At 36.3% G+C, this 24,168-nt stretch overlaps 2 protein-coding genes across 2 annotated transcripts in view; both read right to left on the bottom strand.

Moving 5' to 3' along the window:
- Positions 1–24,168, bottom strand: part of LOC139143759 (nuclear receptor subfamily 1 group D member 2-like) — a 99,012-nt gene that overhangs the window by 58,907 nt on the left and 15,937 nt on the right. The gene's annotated exons all lie outside the window — the stretch shown is intronic.
- Positions 12,397–24,168, bottom strand: part of LOC139143758 (puromycin-sensitive aminopeptidase-like) — a 539,468-nt gene continuing 527,696 nt past the window's right edge. The window contains exon 20 of the transcript XR_011554673.1: positions 12,397–13,664. The gene's annotated coding sequence lies outside the window, so the exon portion shown is untranslated. The remainder of the gene's footprint in view (positions 13,665–24,168) is intronic.

Raw genomic sequence — 24,168 nt, 5'->3', positions numbered from 1 at the left:
CTCTTCTTGTGATTCTTGGTCTGTTATGCTGTTATTTTTTAACATATTCCGCAATCTCTATAACAGCTATAAATTGGAATGGAAAACCATGAAGTCCATTGTACTGCAAAAAATTCAATGCAATGTTACCTAATTATGACAAGCCTCACATTTACACTAACACACAAACAAATTGAGTGTAATGATAGGGGTAATTTAATCAGCTTTCTTTACAGTCTCTTAGTTGAACACAAAAGGCTGACTCTTGAATAGTGACACCACATATTACTTTATAAAATTAATAACTGCTAATAACACCACGATTACATTTTAGTCATCGCCAATGATTCAAAATTATATGAACTCATGGTACATTAATCACACTTATGAGTCTCAATAAATTAGTCTAACGTCAGTGTTTGCATGATTAGCCCGATACGTGCTGGCTGTCTGTTTCATAGAACAGAAATACTGTTACAGCATATAGGGTAGAATCTTTGATTCGGGTATGGAATTAGGTGAGTGAAGCCGATATGACATTTCACTGGGAACAGAATGCTGGTTACCTCGGAAACACAGCAAATCCATTTTTCATGGTTATAGGCTGATTCCAGTTGAGTACATCTCTGTCAGAAAAAGCAATTTGATGAAGACTGCATCCAAGGATTACACAGTCCCCTTGGTATTTCTCATCATGAAACAAAAGTCACGATGTATTTCTATTTTCATAACTTGATATTGTATGTATTAGCTTTATCAATTTTTACAGCGTAACAACTGTGTACCTTCAAGACTTGTTGACAAGACAACGAATCAGAACCAAATGAGAAAATGTCACTGCCGTTCATCCCTCTACCAAATAAAAGGGTTTCCTAAATTAATGCTGGAATCCCCTGATTCTTCAAAGTATTTCCGGAAGATCTGAAAACTGAGGAGTCATCTATCCCCAAATTAAATGATTGACACTTTTTAAATGCTTGTAAATGACCAAACAGCAATCAAAAACAACTATCATTTAATGTAAGCCTATCAAATTTATGAGCCAAACTTTAATGTTGCAAAAATTAAACGACACATTATACTTGAATGTGTTTGTCTGGGCAGAGTGTTCAGTTTGGCCATAGTGTTTTGCTGATCTGGTGTTCATGTTATATTTTTTTTGTTTTATTTGTTGCTTCATTTCAGACAAACACACATCTTCAAGTTTTGATTTCAGCTATGTTGTTATTTAATCAATCTATGTATTTGTAAACAAACAAAAAAACCAAACAAACCAGAATACATTAGAGATTATGTACCTTATGATATAGCATTTACTTTTATTTTTGAAATCGTTGGCAGATTATTATGCAGAAGATTGTGTCGTCTTTCAAAATTTGTGTTGGCCTGGCCTGACATTAGTATTGCTTCCCCATTTCCAAGTACGTTTAGAGTGGCCTTCCCAACAATCTGAAACTGTTTTTGCAACATTTTGATTGATACCTGTCAACAGTAAAGTTCAGTTTGTGATATTGATCGACTAACACCAAAAAGATGGGTGTTTTCTATTGCTAATTGACCGATTATAAAGTATCAACCGATCGTTAAAGCCAGATTAGGGGGTTGATTCCAGAGTTTAAAGATATCCGTATTAATACCATGAAATCTAATAAAAGTGTTTCTGGGCATTTTATAGTTATAGACAAGTTTCAACAGAAACAGAAGCCAGTGTAAATTTCAAGCTAAAATATAAAAGTGCACATGCTTCTGGTAAGCAGACAAACCCTATTTAAAAACCCAGACTCTGAACTCTTTTTCGTTTCATCAAAAAATACACATCCACAATTTTGTGCAAATTTTGCTGTTTTTTATGGGCTTCACCCCATTAAAAATGAGGAATACAAATAAACTCATGCCCAAATCACCCTATTTCCTGAAGGCATGTGAACAGGAGAAACACTTTTTGGGCCTCCGGTTGAATGAACCTCATTCTTATTTCTCATGCACTCACTTCTCGCAACCACCATGCTACGATCCAACGGAAACATTTTAATTCACATCTATCAATAAACAAACCTCGTTTGGAAAAACGACAAGGGACATAACAATGCGGCCTTTCTTAGGTGTTCAACCTGATCGCTGTTCAAGACAAGAAAAAAGCATTGATAAGATGTGGTATGATTCAGTGTTTTCTCCAGGATGTGCGATTGCGCAAATCATGCCCCCCCCCCCCCCCCCATCTAATCAAAATCCCCCTTAAGACAATCACAAAGGCGTTACCCTTCTACATTGAGGTTTAAGATATGGTTTACACAGAGTATTAACTACAGTAGCATATCCACTTCATGATTACTGTCTTTGATGTACCGTACATGTAACATCATACAGTTAATGTAATCCGCTATATGTAGCCACAGTAAAGTCATACAAGCTTCCTATCTGCACAAGGAAGTGATGCGGCTGAAGGACTATTAGAGATGGCCTCCAAATTACAAGATTATATTTGAGCTGAAATAAATGAATTGTTAATGATTTGTGTAGGCGTCTAATTTATTCAACATTTATTGGACGGAAGAATACAAAGAAACAGGAGTGTCAACATTTGTAATATGACTAATGCTCTAACCTTAATTTGATAGCTTGAAAAAAAACCCTTAATTTGCATAGTTTAAATTTGATATTTGACTATATAATGCTATAACCTTAATTTTCTAATACCTTGAAAAAAAAAACTTAATTTGCATAGCTTAAATTTTCATAATTAATTATAGTCCCCGCAATCAGAACAGAATCCCCCTAAATTTTAAAGCAGGGAGCAACATCCCCCCTTTATGAGAGAAGCCTGGAGAAATTTAACCCTCAGGATTTATCATGGATTAAGGGATCTCTGCGTGAATCAAGAGATTGATTGTGAGAGAATCTGTTTCAGGCCTACAGCATACCAATCAAAGAAATGTCAGCCAACCAGCGAAACTTTCGCTGAAACCTAGCTTTGTAAACTTGTCTGCTTTGGTGATTCAGCAGAGACATTTGAGTTTGCTAACTCGTCCGCTTACACCATGGTGATGATTAAGTTACAAATCGGCCACCAAATTCTCAGTAGAATGGCAAGAAAAATGTATCGAAATGTTACAGCATAGTGTTATATTGATGAATAACGATAGATAGCAGAATTGTCAATGATTGCATATTCTTAAAATGTAAAAGGGGACAAAGGTATCTTGTAAGAAGGTATCTATGTGTTTCACTTTTTTACTATTCTTTAAATTGCCTGTCTTTCATTTGCCACATTTACACAGGTGTCGATCTTCAAAAAATGGGTCAAGAACTGCCTTACACAAGTGATGATCATCAGACTGTAGTTCAATATCCTTCAGTAAACCAACTGAACTAGTTCATATACATGCAGGTCAGTGAACTCATTTACTCTGGCAAAGTTCAGTTCAAGTTCAATTCTGATTACATTGCTGAAAGGTGTCAATGAACTACTATTCAAAATGACTAGGTGTATTGTCTATCATATATATATATATATATATATATATATATATATATATATATAATTTCTTTCTTTCTTTCTTTCTCACTCTGAACACAGGCTTCTAAGTTTGGGTAAAATGATATCAAGAAATTATTGATGTTGTTGTTGTTGTTGTTGTTGGTTCCATTGTCATAATTGGCTTTTTACTGTTATTATTAATATTATCATTGAGACCTGCCACACAATGCACACAAAATGAATAAAAGCAATTCATGAATACATTAATGAACTGGGCTTCAGATAGCATCAGTGACAACACTATCTACCAGCAGAACCATCCAACCATGGCAGAAAATTCAATAGCTTTTTTATTGGTTTCATTTCTACCGGTACTGCACTTTCTCACCCAGGAGAGCTAGAAGTCAGCCATCAAAACAACTCAGCTATATTCCCATTTTGAAAAACGGCCGTTCAAAACAAAGTTTAGTTGATGCAATTTTGACTGTCTCCCACACACAGCTGGAAAGTTTCACAAAGTGCACACGTGTACATACACACTACCACACAATACACTGTAACTTAATCAAGGTGATGAATATGTGACTATGAAATTCGGTTACAGCATAGACTTTAAAAACGGAAAAGTCTATGGTTACAGCTAGCATCAGGGACAACCTTGTCTACCAGCAAAGCTATATCCACTCACAGCAGAACATTCCTCAATTTTTAAAATCCAATTCTAACTTGGTGGTATTTGAGAAAGGGTTTGCCTGAAGCTATGGCAAAATAATAGATGAGTTCAAATCATCTGTTCTTTTGTGTCAAATGATGTATAAGCTCCGAGTCTTGTTTCATTCATGTCTATTGCTGTACTCCGCCATGTCTTAGAAATGTGCATATTAACATTGAATCTTTCAAATAAAAATACTTGTCATGGGAAAACTTGCTATAAGAGTACATAACCTTTATGATGTGTGCTGACCTTATTCAATGCCCTGAACAGCTGTTAGTAGTGATATAATATATGCAATGTCAACTTTGCTGACTGACCTTTCCTATATGGTCATATATACTCATCAACTTTTACCCTTACTTTTCCAAAATTTCATGACTTTGCTGGATAACGTCAACTTGTAAATTTTGGCATATTTATCGTTTGAAAATGACTACAACTTCATGCTTGTTGGCCTTCATATTATTTTTCATGGACATCAAAAACCACTTCAAAATTCAGTTCCCTGAATTGTATCCTGTCCACACCATACAGTGTGTACCATCTGATTTTGTCCAGTACCGGTACATGCATTCAATGTAAACTTGAAAATATTTTCTGGTGATGAATGTAGGTTTAAATGTATTCATTTACAGAAAGAAAACTTGGTCTCTGTGTCTTGTCTTATATTGAAGTTTTAATAAATGTGCAGAAAATCAGAGAAATTGTTCCTTCTTTTTTGATGCAAGATAGAAAAAATTTACACTGATTTCTTGCAGAAGCGACCTTCCAGGAAAAACAACATTACTTTTTCTTGCATTGAATTCAGCATTTCATCATTACCATTTGGAGGATGAAATAACCAGCCTCAAGCTGAATACACAGAGAGTAACTGGAGGATATCTTTCATCTTCTTCCATTGAACCTAATTCTGGGGGAAATCTTGCAGCAGTTTATATTCACTACACTGATTCAAGCACGAACATTTCTTCAGGTAACGAGCACAGCTATGTCACTATTTCTCAAAGCTCTCACGATATACGATGTGCATACTTTACAGTCACTTTTGCTGTCTGATATAAATATGTTACACCAGGGGTTTTTTATTACCGGCTGTGTAATATGCGAAGCAGCAGAAATTGCATGTGTATTTCCATTTTGATTAATTTTTGTAAAATGTCAGTCGTTCGCTGTAAATCGTGCAAATTTTATTATGTGAGTGTAACACCTGCCAAATAATGAAAACAAATGAAAAAAAAAAGTTAATTAATGGTGATGCTCCCTACTTAGCAATTATTGTGCATTCTATCGTACACTGCTGACAAGTAAAGAGTCCATAGCAAAAACATGATTTTTAGGTGTATTACAATATTGCTGATTTTTCATGTTGAATAATCAAAATTTAGCATTTTTACAATTTTGGAAAAGTAATTTAATTTAAAGAATAAGTAGGTCAAAAGTTCAGGTACTCTCCACGGCAACTCAATGAAATATTAATGACAAGAGAGAGATTTGTTCATGGATAAAATGTCTCATGGACATGCAGTGAAAGCACTTAAGCCATGTTCATGTGGAGTATTACATTCGGTAAATTCTCATTTGGACTCATACTCACAACAAACAGCACCAAGGCATCCAGAGCAGAGGTCTGCTGGAGCGGACAAAAAATCCCAAAATGGCCGAATTTTCCTGGTTTTTCCCCTCGAAATTCAAAATAATAAACTGTCCTTGCAGATTTAGCGCATATCAAACATCACAAAAAACAAACAGATAACTTATTTCCACCTATGTACAGAAAGACAAGTAATTGTTTTAAGAGATCAAACATATGCATATTTCGGATGCCAATCATTTCTTCGGAAGAGTAAAAAACGAACATGGAAAGAAGCACATGCTCTGGCTGTCAGTATTCATGAAACCATGGAAAACTTTGGTTAACAGATATCCATTACTTCCCATGGGAAAATTGCCAGCTCAGACACAATTCTTTAATGCCAGAGGTGAACAATAACACCGATTGGAACACTTTGGGGAGGAGTAATTACATTTCAAAAGCCTTCATGTTCTACAGACACAGAATGAGAGCGATGTGCCTTCTGGTAGCACAACTTCATGAGCCAGAACGCCACAGTCCGCCCACTTAGCAATTTAATAGCCTTGTTTACTTCATAAAACAGCGATTGCTGTGCGTTACCTTGAAAGTTAGAAGCGATTTGTACAGTCTCTAACAACACCTCTCTGAATATTGCATTTCATGAATATACCTGTCTCATTTATCAAATCCCTTGAAAAGATACATACCACTCCAGATGTAACAACTCACCAATCAATAAACATTTCCTTCAGAAATTTGAATTTTACAATGTAAGCCTTTCAACATCAAAAGATCGATATTTATCTGTACATACCAGTATATTTGCCTTCTTTGCAGAGTAGAAGAGAAATTTCTGAACATTAACAAAACACAAAATGTTGAACGCTTTATAGTTCACACTTACAAATCATCGAAAAATTGAAATTTTATGGAATTTATTAATATCATTGAATTCTAGACATTTCACTCACATACAAGCACATGCCTCCAATGCACATCAGAATTTATCTTCATCAGATATTAAATTCTTTTGATCCCAACACAGTTGCTCCACTGATAGATCTTGCTGACATTGATAATAACTTAATTACAGTAATGGAAAGGCACGCTTACAGGCATATATGAATTATACTGTCTTGCCGATCATGAAAATGTCCTTTAGTGTTATGGTCAAAATTTCACTAACAGCCTGATGTAGTCCTCATAAAATCAATTTCATTTGAATGCCGAAGCTCCTTTACGGAAATCTTACGTTCGACAGACCAGCTTACTTTTCCCTAAGGAGCATACTCACATTGTGGGATCTACAATGACAAGGGTAATCAACAGGGACAGAAAAGCTGAAGTACATTCTCTGAGTTCCTTGCGTTTTGTTACCTCTAACTTTGAAATATATATGTCATATCTTTATGATACCAAAGTGAAATTTTACTCTATACGTTCCATTCTGCCCTTTGACCTATACACTTGGATCACATTAAACCATCATACCATTCAATATTATTGCAAATGCTCTAGTACTATTATCTAAACTTTTAATTTCCATTCGTATAAAATTCCAGTCATCCACTTCCATATATTCTCATTTGGATTTCATGAAGGACAAAGTACACAGTCTGCATATATATATATATATATATATATATATATATATATATATATATATATATATATATATTATATATAATATATATATATATATATATATATATATATATATATATATATATATATATATATATATATATATATATACAGGGTTGCAACAGTATGGCAGCAAGGCAACAATTTGGGCAGCAGGGTAACAACTGCTGGGCAGCAAGGCAACAATCTGGCGCAAAAGGGCAACAATCTGGGCAGCAAGGTTACAATCTGTGCAAAAGGGCAACAATCTGGGCAGCAAGGTTACAATCTGGGCAAAAGGGCAACAATCTGGGAAACAGGAAAAAAGCCCTTGGTAGCAGAGTAACAACAACTGCTGGGTAGTAAGGTAGCAATCTGGGCAGAAGGGCAACAATCAGGGCAACAGGAAGACAACAACCCCTGGGCAGCCGGAAAACAACCTGGGCAACCTGGCAACAATCTGGGTAACAGGAAGATAACCCCTTGGGAGCTGGACAACAACAACTGCTGGGCAGTAAGATAACAATCTGGTTTAGCGAGACAGCATGCATCCTACCATATCAGCTTCATTCTGGACATACTACTCACTACCATTACCAATACTAAAAAATTTGTAATAAGTACTGGCTATAGAGAGTAAATCGTGGTTGCAACTCACTAGAACAACAAAATTAATGAACCCTTGGCATACCTAAAGATCAATGGGGACAAATATGAATAAACAAGTTTTCCTAAGGGGTCATCCAAAGTGTTGTGAATCAACTGGACCACCTATGATTGTGTTAAATTGTAAAATTGATCAGCATAGGCAGTCCTCTTCAGTCTTGCCGACACCTTGAATTCCACTTGAAAACTGTAGCCTTTAATCGTGTAACACATGAAGTGTTACGCCAAATTTCAACTCCACAAGGTTATTCTTGAAAACACCAAATTGTATCATTCCTAAACCTTCATGAAGTAGTGATCTGTTGAACAAACTGCAAAAGGTGAATCACGCCTCAGACACGAAACACAGCTACCTATACTATATCCACTGAATACATCAGCCTCAACATAAAAATGACAAAAATGTGTACAGCCCTCGAAACTTATCAATAGTTATTTATGAATCAGTCTAGATTGTGAAAATGATAAACTGACATCTGTGTAAACTTTTACCTTTTCACCCCTAGATTTCTTACGCCCTCCATTGTTTTCTATAGGGTGAGTGGACCCATACACTATAGTAAAAAGGTGACAGGGTTAAATCTATGACTTTTTGCGAAAGACAAAGAGCTAATGAATTGGCTCAGACATACAGTAATTGTTATTCATAGATTTACGAGCAGAGGTCAATGGCGAAATTGACATCATGAACTCCTCTCAAATCATCAAGACAACTTTTCTGAATGGCAGTGGGTAGGGGCAATTTTAAAAATGTGTTTCTCAGCTTGAGCAAGATTGACAGCTGTCCATTGGAATGGGTGACAGTGACGGAAATCCATCAAGATCTGAGACCTTGCCATTATTGGAGAGATGCATGTGCAATGTCATGTCTGTCTGAATCTGTCAAACTCAAATGAGCACGTGTCTTGGTATGCAGAGTGTCAATGCGTTATGTACAGTCAACAAAATGTATCATAAACTGCCCCAGAAAAAATACCGTAGTTCCGAGAGCATCCAGATGGCGTGAGGTAAACCCCTGATAACAGAGGGCAGAACAATGTCAATTGAGTCAACACTCATACATGTATGGCAAGACCCATATTTTCCTACCCCATGTTTGTGCTAGACATCAGAATTATTGCAAAACCTCAAGATTAGCTTCCCATTAGCCTTTGATCACCATCTTATCTACCATCAATATGGTGTAAACTAGTAACTTACCACCCACTCTACTCAATTTTCACAATCCCATCAAATATGTACAAAATAATTTACAACTGACGAGACTTTTTTTAATTGTTCGGTCAAGTTTAACTCTTCAACCCATTTCCGTCAATAAGGGCCACTTGGCAACAACCACATGCAACTTCCACGTAGTCAATCCAACAGGTGGTTTTACAAATCTCTCAACTCTATGGCCGTCAAAATTTGCTCTCTAGAAAAATGTGTTAAATGTGTTTTTTTTAATACTATGGTTGGAACTAGAAGTAAGTTTTTTTTTCTGCCAACCCTGCTCCCTATAGATTCATACTAACTGATTCAACAATCTTGACTAAAATGTTAGGAAAACATGGCATGACATGCTTTACATGTAATTCGATTACATTTCTATCTAACATTTTGATGAACATAATCTTAACTCTTTGAGCGCCAAAGTCAATATTTTATAAAATATACTCTGGTAATTTTTTTATGATTATTGCCAAATTTTGATAAAAAACAGTAGCAAATAAGATATGATGCCTCTTTGGTCCAAAATTATCCAAAAAATTACAGAAAAATTTGCAAAAACCTGTAAAATGTTGTACTAACATTTTGGTGGGAAAACATTATGGCACTCAAAGGGTTAAATTAGGGGCATGCTAACCATAAACCAGCCTGAGGACTTTTTTATCTAGACAATATGTTAATGGCCTAAATTACCCTAAGTCTGTACCGTACTTTTTACCATTTCAACACGAGAATGGTGGCAATGTCATATGATGACCTTCCCTGAGTGGGTCACAGAATAGGGTCATAGTTTGACCTGCTTTCACATTGGCGACACATTTAAATGTATTTGCGATGTGATATGATACTAGTATTACACTCCATGCCTTTAAAATGAACCAGCATTCAGCAAAATTCACATGTATCTGAAAATGGACACTATTCGTTTTTGTTTTTCCAATATTTTTTACAAACGTCCTGTACAGACAACCTACATGACAAAGAATCGATACTTTAATGCTTTGATCATTTTCTTATGGTATTCAAGTAATAGTTAGATTACACTGTTCTCAGAAAGTGTTAAAGTGTTGTCTTTTATCATTATCCAAATTTTACAATTCAAAAAGCAAAATACCTTTAATTTAACTCAGTGTATTTGAAATTCAAAATAGGCTACCATTGGCTTCCTTTGTTAAAAACTCTATGGAATGAACTATTTTTTTATTCTTTTGTGAAAACAAGACAGCAACAACAAGAAAGGCTTCAAAATGAGTCAATGCAAGACACAAAATAGAAAAAGAATTGGAAGCTTTTGAGATTTCAATGATCTGTCCCTGGGGCACATCCTGCCCAGATTGTGGAAGTAATGCTACTTATATTATGATAAATTTACCATGAGATAACAGTGTGCAGCTCACATTTGCTATGTAGGTAGGCGGGAATTTGACAACAGCGTATTTTCCACACAAGCTTAGAAGATGAAAAAAGTGTTGTCGTTCATCTGTTCAGTTCTGTAAACCATCTGGTACATTTCACCTGTTACTGCATGAACGCAGACTAAATCTTACAGCTATTATTTGGTGTTGAAGCCAAACAGCTAACATACGATGAGGAAATCTTACAAATGTCAGATGGACGCACACACCCAAAATTGAGTCCAAATGTCAATAACAGATCTTAACATTATGTCTCCATGATCCATACTACTTGAGCTACATTTATCAGAGCTGACGGCAACGGTTCTACTGTCTAAACCTATCACATGATGCATAGGCATATATGATCCTATCTCAAATGTTTTTCTCTTAGGTCAACACTGAGGATTGCAATGTCGACTAATGTTAAATTAAAAAAAAGAGTTTTAGAAATGTCAAGTTTGATACATGCACTCATACATTTTCCTCAAACTGTGAGCATTACTTATAAACCATTGCACACCTCACTCTGTCCCCCACACATGATGAAAACTGTGCAGAGTCAATGGCAGAGACCCATGTCCTACGTCAACATCCTTATAAAATACTCAAGTACAGATAAGGAATCTGCAATGCAATGCGTCATGTATATCATCCAACAAGATCATTAGACTCCCCTCATGTTTTTATCTTGGCTTAAATCATCATAAAAATCTTGCAGCACTGAGTATACGTACGCATTTGATCTTTCGACAAAAAGAATATTGATCACCAGTCATGTTATCAAATCTTGCAATTGATGGAGCGTGCCATGGGGATACAGCTCACTCTAAGAAAAAATGGATGCTGTCATATCTTTTCATCCTCTTGGCTTCTATTCACAAATGTCTGGAGACTCAATTAAGCGTTATTATTTAAAGAAATCAATCAAGAGACTCCATTATTTTCCGAAAGTTACCATGAAATATCATTATTATTTAGAATTTTAAGTTTTGGCAAATCTAAGGTACTTTTATTTGCTCAATCAAACACTTGTTTTGTGAAAACTTTGATGAATATTACTCCTGCTGAAGATTTCATTTTCAAAAGATGAAGGTTTTGACTAATAAGGTTCACATCTACAATACAGACAGGCCACAATGTTCATTTGAACATGTATAAATTATGATTTTTTTACAAAATATGAAACCAATAAAGACATATAATATTTGGTACCCAAATTCAAAATAGTGAAAACTGCAGATGAATTTTACATTTTACATAAAATATACCTAGTGAATGAAGATCACTAAAAAGTTGTAGCTTTTGGTTATTACTTAGGTCAGTTACAATCTACAGTTGCTATCTCTCATGTGACTAAACCTGCAATTCAAGGGGAAAGAAAGTGGTCTATTTGCATTTATTGTAGGTTTTTTTATTTCTGCCTCATTAAATATACTGGGTGTGACTGTGTCAATGTACAAATCTTGTTATAATCTTGTTCTGAAAAAAGTATGAGAAAAGTTATCAAGCTTATGATTAGTCACAAAAATGTACAGCTCAATGTGACCACCTGTACGCATAAATTGTGCTGTACACATTATGTACATTCCCACTCATGACAATGGCACATGTAGTCCAAAGTTCAGATTTGACATAGAGTGGATCAAGTGCTATGTTAATTTCAACGATGGGAAATGCATCCAATGAAACTCCTCTAATTCCTTCCAGTAAAATACATTTGTAAGCCTAAGCCTTGTGATATGTCTGTCAGACTTCAATCTAAAACTAGAAAGCATTTGCAAGCAAAAGCGAAGTTCCAGAGACCAGAGCAGCGGAAGAAACAAGAGAATGTGTGACAAAGATAGGTGCAGAATGAAAGAGTGCTTTGGATTTTAATATTCAGGGCTGATAGCAGTAAACACCATAATACAACTAAAAGCAAGGCAGTCCGGGGAATTACAGTACACAGATTACAAATGCCTACATGTACGGTAAAAACGCAACAGATACATACGGGGGCGACAACGCACGGAAATGTTTATCAGACGACATTCTCGCGAGCCAGAGCAATAATTTTTGCTCCGCTGACCTACGCAAAAATCAATCGCTTGACGGGTAGCGCTGAGTTGTTGCCGTAAAGAGCCGTGTCATTTACGACGATGATCAGACGAGAGGAAACATCGGACCTTGGCCGTTGAAATTGAGCCACATGCATTTTCATTTGATTAAAAGCACAGACTAAAACAATTTTCATTGCTATGTCGCTGTTTTCACAAGATACTGACCATTTGATCTTGGAAAGTTGAGTTGCTTTTACGTGCAGCCAACGCATGCCGGTGCATGACAGACAGTACGTTCACTATGAATGCCTAGCTCTGCATGGCAGGGCTGTGTGTTACCAGCGTTAAACGGCCTCCCACCACAGCCCCGCAGACTGATATAGGAAAAACCGCTGGTGGCTCCTCAGAAATACGGCGGGCAGTTTCTCCGCCAAAACAGCCGATTTTGAGTCCAAATTTTGCATTGATCATCGTTTTAGAGCACACCCACCTCGCCTAGGTACACGATGTGCCCAGCCGCGCTTGTAAACTTAGGTAAAGGCTATTTTTCTCTCCTTGTGCGAGCGAGGCCATCGATATGCCGCCATCTTGTCTCATGAGCATTCGGGCGAAACAGTATAGCGCCACGTACGGCGGGTATTTAGAGAAAAATAAAATCAAAAAGCAACAAAAAACAAAGCGAAAGAAAGCTAGAATTATTAATAACTGAACGCAATATGATAGTTGAGCAATGCCAAATAAAAAATAAATAAATAAATAAACAAGAAATGCCCGTAAAACCCGTCCGAGCTGAGCGATGACGTCATAAGCGTGTCGCAATGCATTCTGGGTAATTAAGGTAAAATTTGTGTATAGCATGTTCTGCGGTAGTAAAACCGGAAATAGAGAAAGAAAGAAAGAAAGAAAGAAAGTAAGAAAGAAAGAAAGAAAGAAAGAAAGAAGGAAAGTGAGCAAAAACTAACAGTTCCAGAGCTGGTCTCTGGAACTAATAATACAATACATTGTCAGTTGTCCATTAAGTGGAACACATAGACCTTGAACTGTATCATGCATTCCCAATAGTTTGGGTAAAAGGTCAGGTACACGTCAACAATATGTGATTGACATTTAAAGGTCTGGTGAAATGCCCATGTTGCAAAATCACAGAAATACAGTTGATGGTCTATCGAACAGTTATGTTTATTTCTTTTTAGTTTAGCGCGCACGATTATTAAATATTGCAAAAGGAAAATGTAATGTGGGTGTGTCCCCAAATCCTCTCCAGTCGACTTTTTTCGGCTTTCCGAAGTTTGCCCGACGTCGTATCTTATAACACTGATAACAGGAAGTAAGTATTTCACACCTTCGTAAGCTCCCCACAGGGAGTAAGCTTAACTTCTAGGGTTTCGGCTTGCATAATTAGTATCCTTCTCTGTTCATGGTAACGTTCGCAATACTTGCAAAATGTGATAAATGAATAATTGAATGGGGTGAAAACTCTATTAAAACGATTCTCCACCCTTGCGAATATATATTTTGACGTGAAATTTGGTTTCGCCAGCCATAGCTACAAGTTCTGCCGATTGATCGAAGCGGCTAGCCGTCAGGCGGCGGAAAATCGCCGCCTACAAGCAGGAGGATCGTCTGGTGAAATATGCACAGATTGCTTCTTTTACCCTCTTTCATAGACAACAAGGCAATAATCTTTCTGAAATTGAAAAGAAAACGTAACAAACGCGATGAACGGTGCAAACAGATGACATACTCTATTCTCGCTAAGTTACTTCCGTGTTTATCGCTTAACTTCAGGCTAAATTGAGGTCTCCTTCTTGTCCTCCATATATCCAATCATGAGATGTACAATCTATATATTGTATTCTGTGATTTGTTCGTTTACATCCCCGACATGTATCGGCTGCTCTGCATCTGCTAAAAATTTTAATGCAGTCACTTGCCATTAGCCTTTCACAAAGGTGTTGTGAAGTTGATACCGTCGTCGAACCGTTTTTTAAAAGGGATAATTACCGGCACTAAATGAGTATTTTTTGTTCTAAAATGCAATCGAAGCACAGAGAAGTACGTTTGGTTGTTTTATCTCGTTTCTAGTCGTAAATTTGCGCCTAAACGTGGTCTGTCTAGGAGAGCAGACAAGTCGATACTGACGGTCACGGCGTGCCCATGCTATTCTAATGCATGTGTGCATTGTATACATTTCCAGTACAGAGTCATTCATTACTGATAACATTTACGTGAACAGGCAAAGTCGACCTTCATTGACCGTAGATATCGTTTAATAAAGCAGACGGCGCTTGTAGTATTCTTTTGGTCTAGCAATTCTCCAACAGACGTAGCGCTAGCAGAAGAGTCTGCTGGTGAGAAACGGATGGCTAGCATGGTTGCCCCGTGGAGGTACTTACTTTGTTAACATGTTGTGTTAGCGGATACGGGGCAGAGATAAGGGATGGCGTGGGGACCGCTACTTGATGTAAATGAACAGCGTTGTGACGTCAGAGTGTGCCAACCATGGCCAGAGTGTGGGCGTGGCCTAAGTTTAGCAAACTGACCCCGAATTGACCCCGCACATAGAAATATAAAAAATTAGCACTCACGCATACTTTTATGTAGAAATTCTGTTGCGAGTGTAACAATATTGCCGTCCGGAAGCTAAATAGTTCAGCAGTACAGGTTGATTTCACCAGACCTTTAAAACTTTTTCAAATAGTACGTAAGCAAGTAACGGTTGCCAAATACTACCCAAGATCTTTTCAAAACTTTATATCTTCTTTTGTTTTTATCTTCGGGTCAAGCCATCTTTTTCTGGCTGATTTTATAGACATGATGAAATTTTTGTGCACCTGAGGTTCTGACAGCTTGGTCACTATGATTTCTGCTGAAACACATGCAATTATCACATTGAAAAACAACTGCATCTATCCATTTATGTATTGGTTTATTCATTTATGTGATAACTGTATGTTATACCAATACCTGTACTTGATCAAGTTTTGAATGCGTACCTAACCAGCACAAAATTAAGTAAAGTCTGGAAATAAAATGTATAGAACCGTCAATTGTGATGTCTAGATTTGCAATAAGTACATGTAGACATTGATCTCTTTGTATACATGTTTTCAAATATTGACAAAATGTAAATGACAGTGGACTTTGCGAACAAGTTTTCTCCAAAGGGCTTTGGGGGATGTGCTGTTCGACCTTTGGCAGGGTCTGTCAAAATGTGGCTTTGCAAAGCTTTTTAGTCTTCCAAAAGTGGGCCATCCACATATTTTCTCAAGACCTACACACTTGTATCACTTTCCAGCCATATGCATATATATATATATATATCTTGGGAAAAAAGATGCAAGAATGAAAAATCCATACAGTTTTTCCACATTTTTTCAACCATGCAACATTCTAGAAATCACACTCAAGTATTAGTGATACCCATATGCGGCACGACATGGACAGTGCCTGTCAAATGGCTAAGATGTGAGATTGGTAAATTTCAGCTTTGTCAGGGTTATGCTATCATTTAACAAAGGCATACAAATGATCAGATGACAAGTCAAACATCAGAAACACAAAGACCTAGCTTACATGTAAAAAAGTATGATAAACCCTAAACAGTACAAGACAATGTCAAAGATATGGTAGATTAGTCTGACTTTGATTTATACCTTTCCTTCACGGCCATCAGAATGGCCAGCGCAAAAAACGTAATTTATCATTGCATGGAATCAGTCAAGTCATTGCGATTAGTTCAACTGTTGAAAACACTTCTAAAAGTGCCACTGTACATTTTACCTTCTGGTATGTTTCAGAGGATATGGCACGACTGCTGACATGCATTTATCAGTGTACAAGTTAGAAGAATGTTAAGAAAAAAACTTTCATAGTTTTATTCTAGAAGTCAAGAAATTGCACCAATTATAAATATTGCGGGACAATTAGAAAGATCAGCTGACCTAGGTACCTTAAAGGCAAATGATACAGACATTGCTTAGATTAAATATTGATACGTACAGCTAAAAAATTCCAAACTGTTTTAGCCCTGAAGAAGGCAACTTGTGTGTTGCCGAAACGTCGGAATTTTTAATAAAGATCATTAGAAGACAAGGAGTACTGGTTGAACTGCCTTCTTTATTAATTTATCTATGCCATGATCCTGGTGTGTTCCCGCACTCTACGTGTTGCTTTATGGTTGTAGTTGGACTGACTCTTTTTAGAACACTCTGTTTTAGGAATTGAATCATCTGAAATATATATCTCTCCAATTTGTAGACATTTTTAATAGAATGAGGAATGATAAGTAAGACGTTTATATTAATGGCCATTTTAAAATTCAAGTGTGGGTAAATATGAGTAATTTATATCTCTAGTACCAAATTTTGCATATAGTAACCTCCAACTTCCATTCTTGATTTAGAAAGAACTAGTTTCAAGTTTCCCAGTTTTATTTGTCAAGAATTTAAGTCTTTCAATTTTTCAGGTGTGAGTTGGAGTCCCAGCTTGAACCTCAAAGTTTGTGCAACTTTTGTCAGACAGAATATAGGTCGTTTTGAACAGTCTCTTTAACCTGGTTTAAGAGACTCGTTTGCATGGGTTAAAATATGTCTCCGTCTCATGGATTGGCTGTTAAGTGATTATATACTTTGTACAGGGAGAGTAGCCCTCCTCACTGAAAGAGCTGTTCATGTCAGTGATTCAGGCTCTACAAGTGGACATGCTTGAAAAAAAGCAGAATGTCTCAATGACTTAAAGGTATTACACCAGCTCTGCTGCTAATAAAGATTTAGAATGAAGAAATCATGTCCTCTGATTAGAACACACATTCATTAGGTCAAAAAATTTACAAAGCAGATAATAGGACCCAAGATATAGGACTTTAAATTAGCATTTGTTGATATGATATCAGCAAAAAATGGTTAAGATATTGGACATTGATAACATTTCCATTCTAGTTGGAAAAAAATAAATCTCCACATTGGTCAGTGTGCCCTCTAAGCCTATTTGGCGCGCCATGACTCATGAATATTCTCTGTGACTCAAGAACATATTCAGTTGAATAGGAAATTATACATTGTGACTAAAGAAAATTTAAGAAATTTTTCAGTTGACTCAAAACTTTCCTGAAGTCTCTTTGTTAGAGGGCACACTGTGCATGGTGACCGACTGTTCTTGAAGTGCTTATATCTAGTACAGGCCAGTGGATCAAGACAAAACAGCTCTGAGAAGAAACTTGAACGTACGTACTACACACTGGCTGGGGCACTGAGAACTTTGTTGAAAATCACCTTTTTATCACCATGGTTTGTCCCAAACTCATTTGTATAAATTGTGAGAGTGGGCTTCTCTACAGTGAATTGGGGGTGAACACGTGAACTGCATGCACGTTGACTCTGTGTTCCTGCAAAAAAGGTGTGCGTGCGCAGTTTTAAGCGGGCTGGGAGATGTTGGTAGTGTACATGATACACTTAAGAAAGCCAAAGCTCCCCAGTAATAACCTTTTGAACCCTCACCTCTTGGTGACCTATTATCACGCGAGAATTTACATACAAGCGGGCTGCAAAGAGTTAACAAATGGATCGGAAGATGTATATGCAAACAGTGAGACGTCAGAGATTATTGTCCAATATGGCAATATTTAATATTATATCATTTATCAAACCTCCTGTGGCAGATATTGAAACATCAGAAGCGTGAGCCAGGTCAATCTTTAAGAGGTCTGAACAGCCAAAGGTCATATCAACATGCCTTTCAATAAAATAAGTAGAGCATGCATTGAGCAATATTACAGTATAATGTATTGTATGTGGCATCCAGGGTGCAAATTGTCTTTTTTAAAGAGTTCATAAGCAGTCTTTAACACTTTGAGAGCTGTAATTTTTTCCCGCCAAAATTTAATGCAACATTTAACCAATTTTTATAAATTTTTCTGTAATTTTTTGATAATTTTGGACCAAATGGACATCAAATTTCATTGGCTACAGTTTTTTATCAAAATGTTGGCAAAAATCTGAAAAAAATTAACTAGGGTATATTTTATAAAGGTGTTAAAAATTGACCTTGTAGCGCTCAAAGGGTTAAAAGACCAAGTCTGAAAATCTTTTCATTGTACAGGCTTGTTTGTTTTGACAAGAAGAATAGCTCAGTGTAGCCACCTCTACCAATTAACATGTGATAATTCAATCATTAAATGTATGATACAATAGTGGAAAGTCGCTGTAATTTACGATAAACAATCTGTATCTATTTTATCCCGAATTAATCAACTATTAGAGATAAGTTTTATAGTCACATCAATAAACATTACGCGTCAGTTTTCAATGATGCAATATCTGGCAAATTGCAGTTAAATTACATCATTAAAGGCATGTGTAACCAATTACCGGTAGAATGTCACCGGGCAACCTCGTCCCCGGCTAATTCTGGTACAGAGCTGTGTTTGCCAACATACCCAATGACACACTGGAGCATAGTATACGATGTACAAGGCAAAACAGCAACATGATAGCAAACTGTAACCGTCATTTAGCATGCATCAAGCAGCATCTAAAAATATCATAGCAACATGGCTTTGCTAACTAACAAATATTAATTACCTCCATGATTAATCAAAATAGACAGTACGAAAATAATCATTGAAAATAGAACACATTATATTCAGCAGAAATGAGATTTTGATAATAAGTGTCCAAAGACAGAATGTCATATAAAGTTTGAGTGATGAAAAACTAGTCATATATCAATTGAGCAACCACGCTGGGTAAAGATTGATAACTATGCAAATATTTTTAATTACATGCATGCAAGACTTAATACCGAAAACTAATTTATTCCATTGTGCTTCAGCACATACAGCTGCACATACCTTAGAGCATGGATCAAACTCCTCTGAGCTATTAACAATAAGACTATTCTGTGGTGTATAGCAGTCAAGTAGCGGGGAAAAATGAGCAGAAACACAAAGCCATGTAAATATGATTACCTAAAATGCTCGTCATGTTGTTCATTCCGTTCAGCCTCCGAGTCCTTAAAATTGTGCACAGTCAGGTTGCGGTAGAATTGTAGTGGAAAAGCCAAGCCGAATGCAATCTCAACTTGTGACAAAATTCTCTGACAGATGGTTCAACAAACACAAGCTACACAATCGTACTGCATTCACGTCTTACAAAAGGTTCCAGGCACCTTGTCAGTTGATAAAGTGTGAATTTGTTTGTGGAGTTTTTAGTACCTGTATATAAACGAGTCAAATCTGAGTACACAAACACATGTGAACTCTAACACAGAGATCCTCACTGATTGTGCCCTGTACTTTTGGGCATCACTCGGTTTACAACTGTAGAATGTCATATTCGTCCACAACTGACTGACACAAGTATCACAAGCAGTCATAACACCAAAATGCTTGAAGCATATACCTCAGACTTCTTTTTTTACGAGACAGTGTTTTATTACTTCTCAAAAGATGTGAAATGATTTTTGTTCCCAGACTGTATTGATTTCAACATGATAGCATGCATCTCAACATCTGATGCCTCATTACTCATTCTAAACCCATCACTTGAGTGCATGCTTACACACACGTTTGCAATTTTATTGTCTGTTTTCTCATAAAAAACAAGAAATCATGTGCCTTACAGTAAAACTGTGATTAGTAGTACTTTTTGAGCCTCGAATAAAATTTAATTCACACATTTTCCATTTAAAAAATTTGACACAGTGTGTGAAATTCTGCGTTCTCATCTGTCAACCAGTGGCAGTAATTTATGAAATTAAGATCAGGAAAAAAGTGATAAGTGACGTCTTTTATGTTCAGAATTTGTTTTTTTGAATATTTAAATTGCGTACTCTCTTTTCCTGAAATTAAAGTATTTGCAAATGGGCCGGGCAATATATGATTAAATTTGCATGGATGTAGAAATTAATTAATATGTATCAGTTTGAGCTGTTCATAGCTGTCAGTGATTGGGGTACTAGCAAATTTTGCTACAATGCAACTCATCAGTTCAGAGCCATGAAACTTGGATGTAACAATTACGTTAATTCTGTGATGTTCATAATATACATACTTTGAAAGCGCACAATTTTGTTCAGACTTTGAACAGCAGTGACTCCTTGTCGCCGCATAAACAATTTGACAAACATCGGTAGAGGTGGAAAAAGCTTTTGAAAGATCCTGACTGACAACCCTTAATTAACTCTTTGCACCCTGACCTCCTGGTGACCTATGACATCATACGAACATTTTTTTTTCTGAGCCGGGTTCAAAGGGTTAAGAAAGGTAAACAAAAACCAGATACCTGTAACATATTGGACAAATGTTCTCCTGACCCTTACTGGACAATTGTTCTTTGATGGTGCCACTGACCACAATGGACTGAAATTTGTCTGGTCATCAGACCATATACGTAGACTTCAAGCTAAACAACAGAAGCTAAATTTTCACAGGCAATTTGCTGTTACTGCATGGTCAAACCTGCGCTACTGATGATATAATGACGTCACCACTCACACAAGTGATGGGTGAACATACATGGGAATCGGAAAGATGATCAGATTCAGTTTTCTTGAGAAGGCCGATTGGACTTTGATTTTGTTTGTTCTAAAAGTCATAGTCATTCATGTGTGATGCCAAGCAATTGAGATAATCTGCTTATAGCTGTGACCAAGCATGAATACCTGACTGCTGCCGCAACATGTGTCGGATGGCACAGCTGAATACAGAAAGGGACCGAGTCAGACAAACAGTTTTAAAGTACAATACACCTCAGAGACGTATTCAAATTCTCCATTTTTACGATACATTATATTTTTCTGATCTAGTACCACTTGTTTAGGCTCATTTCAAAGCTCTTTGAATAAATACAATTTTCATCTTCTTACTTTTGTGAAAATTGAAGATGTAATTTATTCCCATAGAGTTTACACTGAGACGGTGCCAGGCGGCCATTGTGAAATCTACAGTATTTGTTTCTGTAGCTGTACCATATTTTGCACAGAGAGTGAAAGACCTCTGATTTTTATTCTTGATTTTGAAAGAAAATGGTTGAAAGATTTCATGAGGAAAATCTGAGCAAAAAAGTTTAGGCCTTTCACTTTCAAGACGCATACTATCTTAACTAAGAGTGAAACAGAAAGCCTTAATTTAGAGAAATCTCAGAGAGAGAGAGGGAGAGAGAGAGAGGGAGATGTCTGAAATCACTTTCCTGTTCAAAGTTCTAGTGTGTAATAGGTTACTCAATGAATTTTATGGGCTTATATCAATTAGGAACAGATGTTGTAGTATTTTGTATAATACCCAACAAAGATGTTTTTCATAGATTTGTTAACAATTTATTGCAAACAACAAATTTTACTGCCACCATGAATGAACAAACTCAACAAGGCAGTTTTTCAATTTAAGGATCAACTGCTTCCATTTAAGTTTTTAAGGGCATCAAACCATACCCTATTTCATTCAGGGCAATTCCTGAACAAATATTAAAGTCCCTGGCAACCAATTTACATAAAAAAGGAACTTTATTATGGCGAGAAGCAAACCAGAACTGCACACACATTACAAAATTATGAAAAATTTGGGCTAGCTAAGAGCAAAAAGTTGAACTGTTATTTGAAATTTCACATTTTTCAAACACTTGTGAGTGCGTTGTGATTACCATTAAATATCTATTGTTGTAAACCCCATCACCTCCATCCCCAACCCCCCCAATAATTCAACCACCCTACCTTTTCTTAACCTGATAACTTCACCCATCTACAGAAGCTAATATACCCCTCAAGTGTTAACAAAAGTACACGTATTTTACACAAGGCAAAATATGTGGACTCTTGCTTTAAAGGGGCAAAGTAGGCCATTTTTCATGAATTTTGTTTGAGCAAGATACTTCTTATTTTTTTAACATGTTGAAAGATACGGAATGAATGGGTGACCATGCATATATTTGACCCCGGTTTTAGACAAATTATATTAAATCATCGATGACTATTGATTCATTTTCGCGATGTTTTCATGTATCGTGTCAAAAACCGGGTCGAATATATGCATGGTCACCCATTATGTCAAACAAAATAAGTAGTATCTGGTATCAAACAAAATTCATGAAAAATTGTTTGATTCAAAAAGCTCCAGTATTATATATGATGTTCATTGGTCCATTATGAACAACTAATACAGCACATGTACCTTCCTACACAGGAAAATTCTTTAAAGGGCCGCAGTGGTTGTCCTTTTGATGATTTCTCCCCCCACTATTTTTGTTTTCTCTAATTTGACAACTTACCTCACATAATAGATGCTGATTTTAAAATGTTACTTCTTTCCTTTTCCACTAAAAATATTTGACCATAAAAAGATTAAAGTCCCTGGTTAATTGCTCCACCACGTCAAGACCTGCACATTATCGTGTTGTCCCCTTTTTAGGAGCATCCAACACAATCAATTCAGTGTAAATGTGCAAATGTTCTGACGCACACAAATGACTAACATCACAAACTACACTATTCACGCTTTATTTTGTCACAAAAAATCAACAGACTCCATGCAAGGAGTTCTGTCCCTTCATGTCCAGTAAAATATTATTAAAAACAAACAACAAATAATCTGCAGTCAGTGAAAAACTGTTTTTCCATAATGGTCACATCATAGCGCACAGAAGAAATGATGAAATAAAAACCCTTAGGAAAAATATTCTATAGGCTTCTATGGATTTCTATGATATGTTGTTTTCCTATAGAATTCTATAGATAATGGTGCCAAAACTCTACAGACTTCTATAGAACTTCTACAGATATCTGTAGAATATCCGTAAACTACAGAACTGTATCAATAGAATTCTATAGAAAATTGTGACAAAACTCTAGATTTCTATAGAACTTCTTTAGTATCTATTGAATATCTATAAGCTATAGAACTACATCAATTCAATGGAGTCTTTTTCATTAGGTAAACAGGTCAGAAAATATTGAATGTCATTTTACTTAAAATACACATGAGATGTGAGTGTAATGCAAGGTAAGCAAACATATTTCTTTTTTCTTAGGTGCACAGGCTGGTGTGTTTATCACAGAATCAAGAAAAAAGCTTCATTTTCCTTGAAAATTATGAGTTGAAAATTATGAGTGCAAGCTGACGTCATGGCGATATCCGCATACACAATATGCTCACAGTAAACTGAGGAGGATAATGGAGTATACTTTGTGTACATACATATATGGGCTGCCATCTGTCTGAGAAACATAAAAGATTGCCACAGGGCTGGAACGCATTAAGGTATAGCATTATCCTGCTTGTTAATAACAGAATCATACCTCACAGCCTTATTTGAAAATAATGAAGTCAAACTGCCCGTATCGTCTTTTTTTATTCACAGTCTGTCTCAGTACAAAATTTTCCTTGGTCATTTGAAAGGAACCAAGGCCAGTTATACCCTTTTGCTTCTACTGTCTCAATGATACTGATATAAAAACATTATGTAAATTAGTATAAGTGCCCAAAGGTCCGCAAAAAG

Source organism: Ptychodera flava, chromosome 11 (assembly GCF_041260155.1).
Source record: "Ptychodera flava strain L36383 chromosome 11, AS_Pfla_20210202, whole genome shotgun sequence".
Taxonomy (NCBI): domain Eukaryota; kingdom Metazoa; phylum Hemichordata; class Enteropneusta; family Ptychoderidae; genus Ptychodera; species Ptychodera flava.
This window is presented reverse-complemented; position numbering and strand designations above follow the sequence as displayed.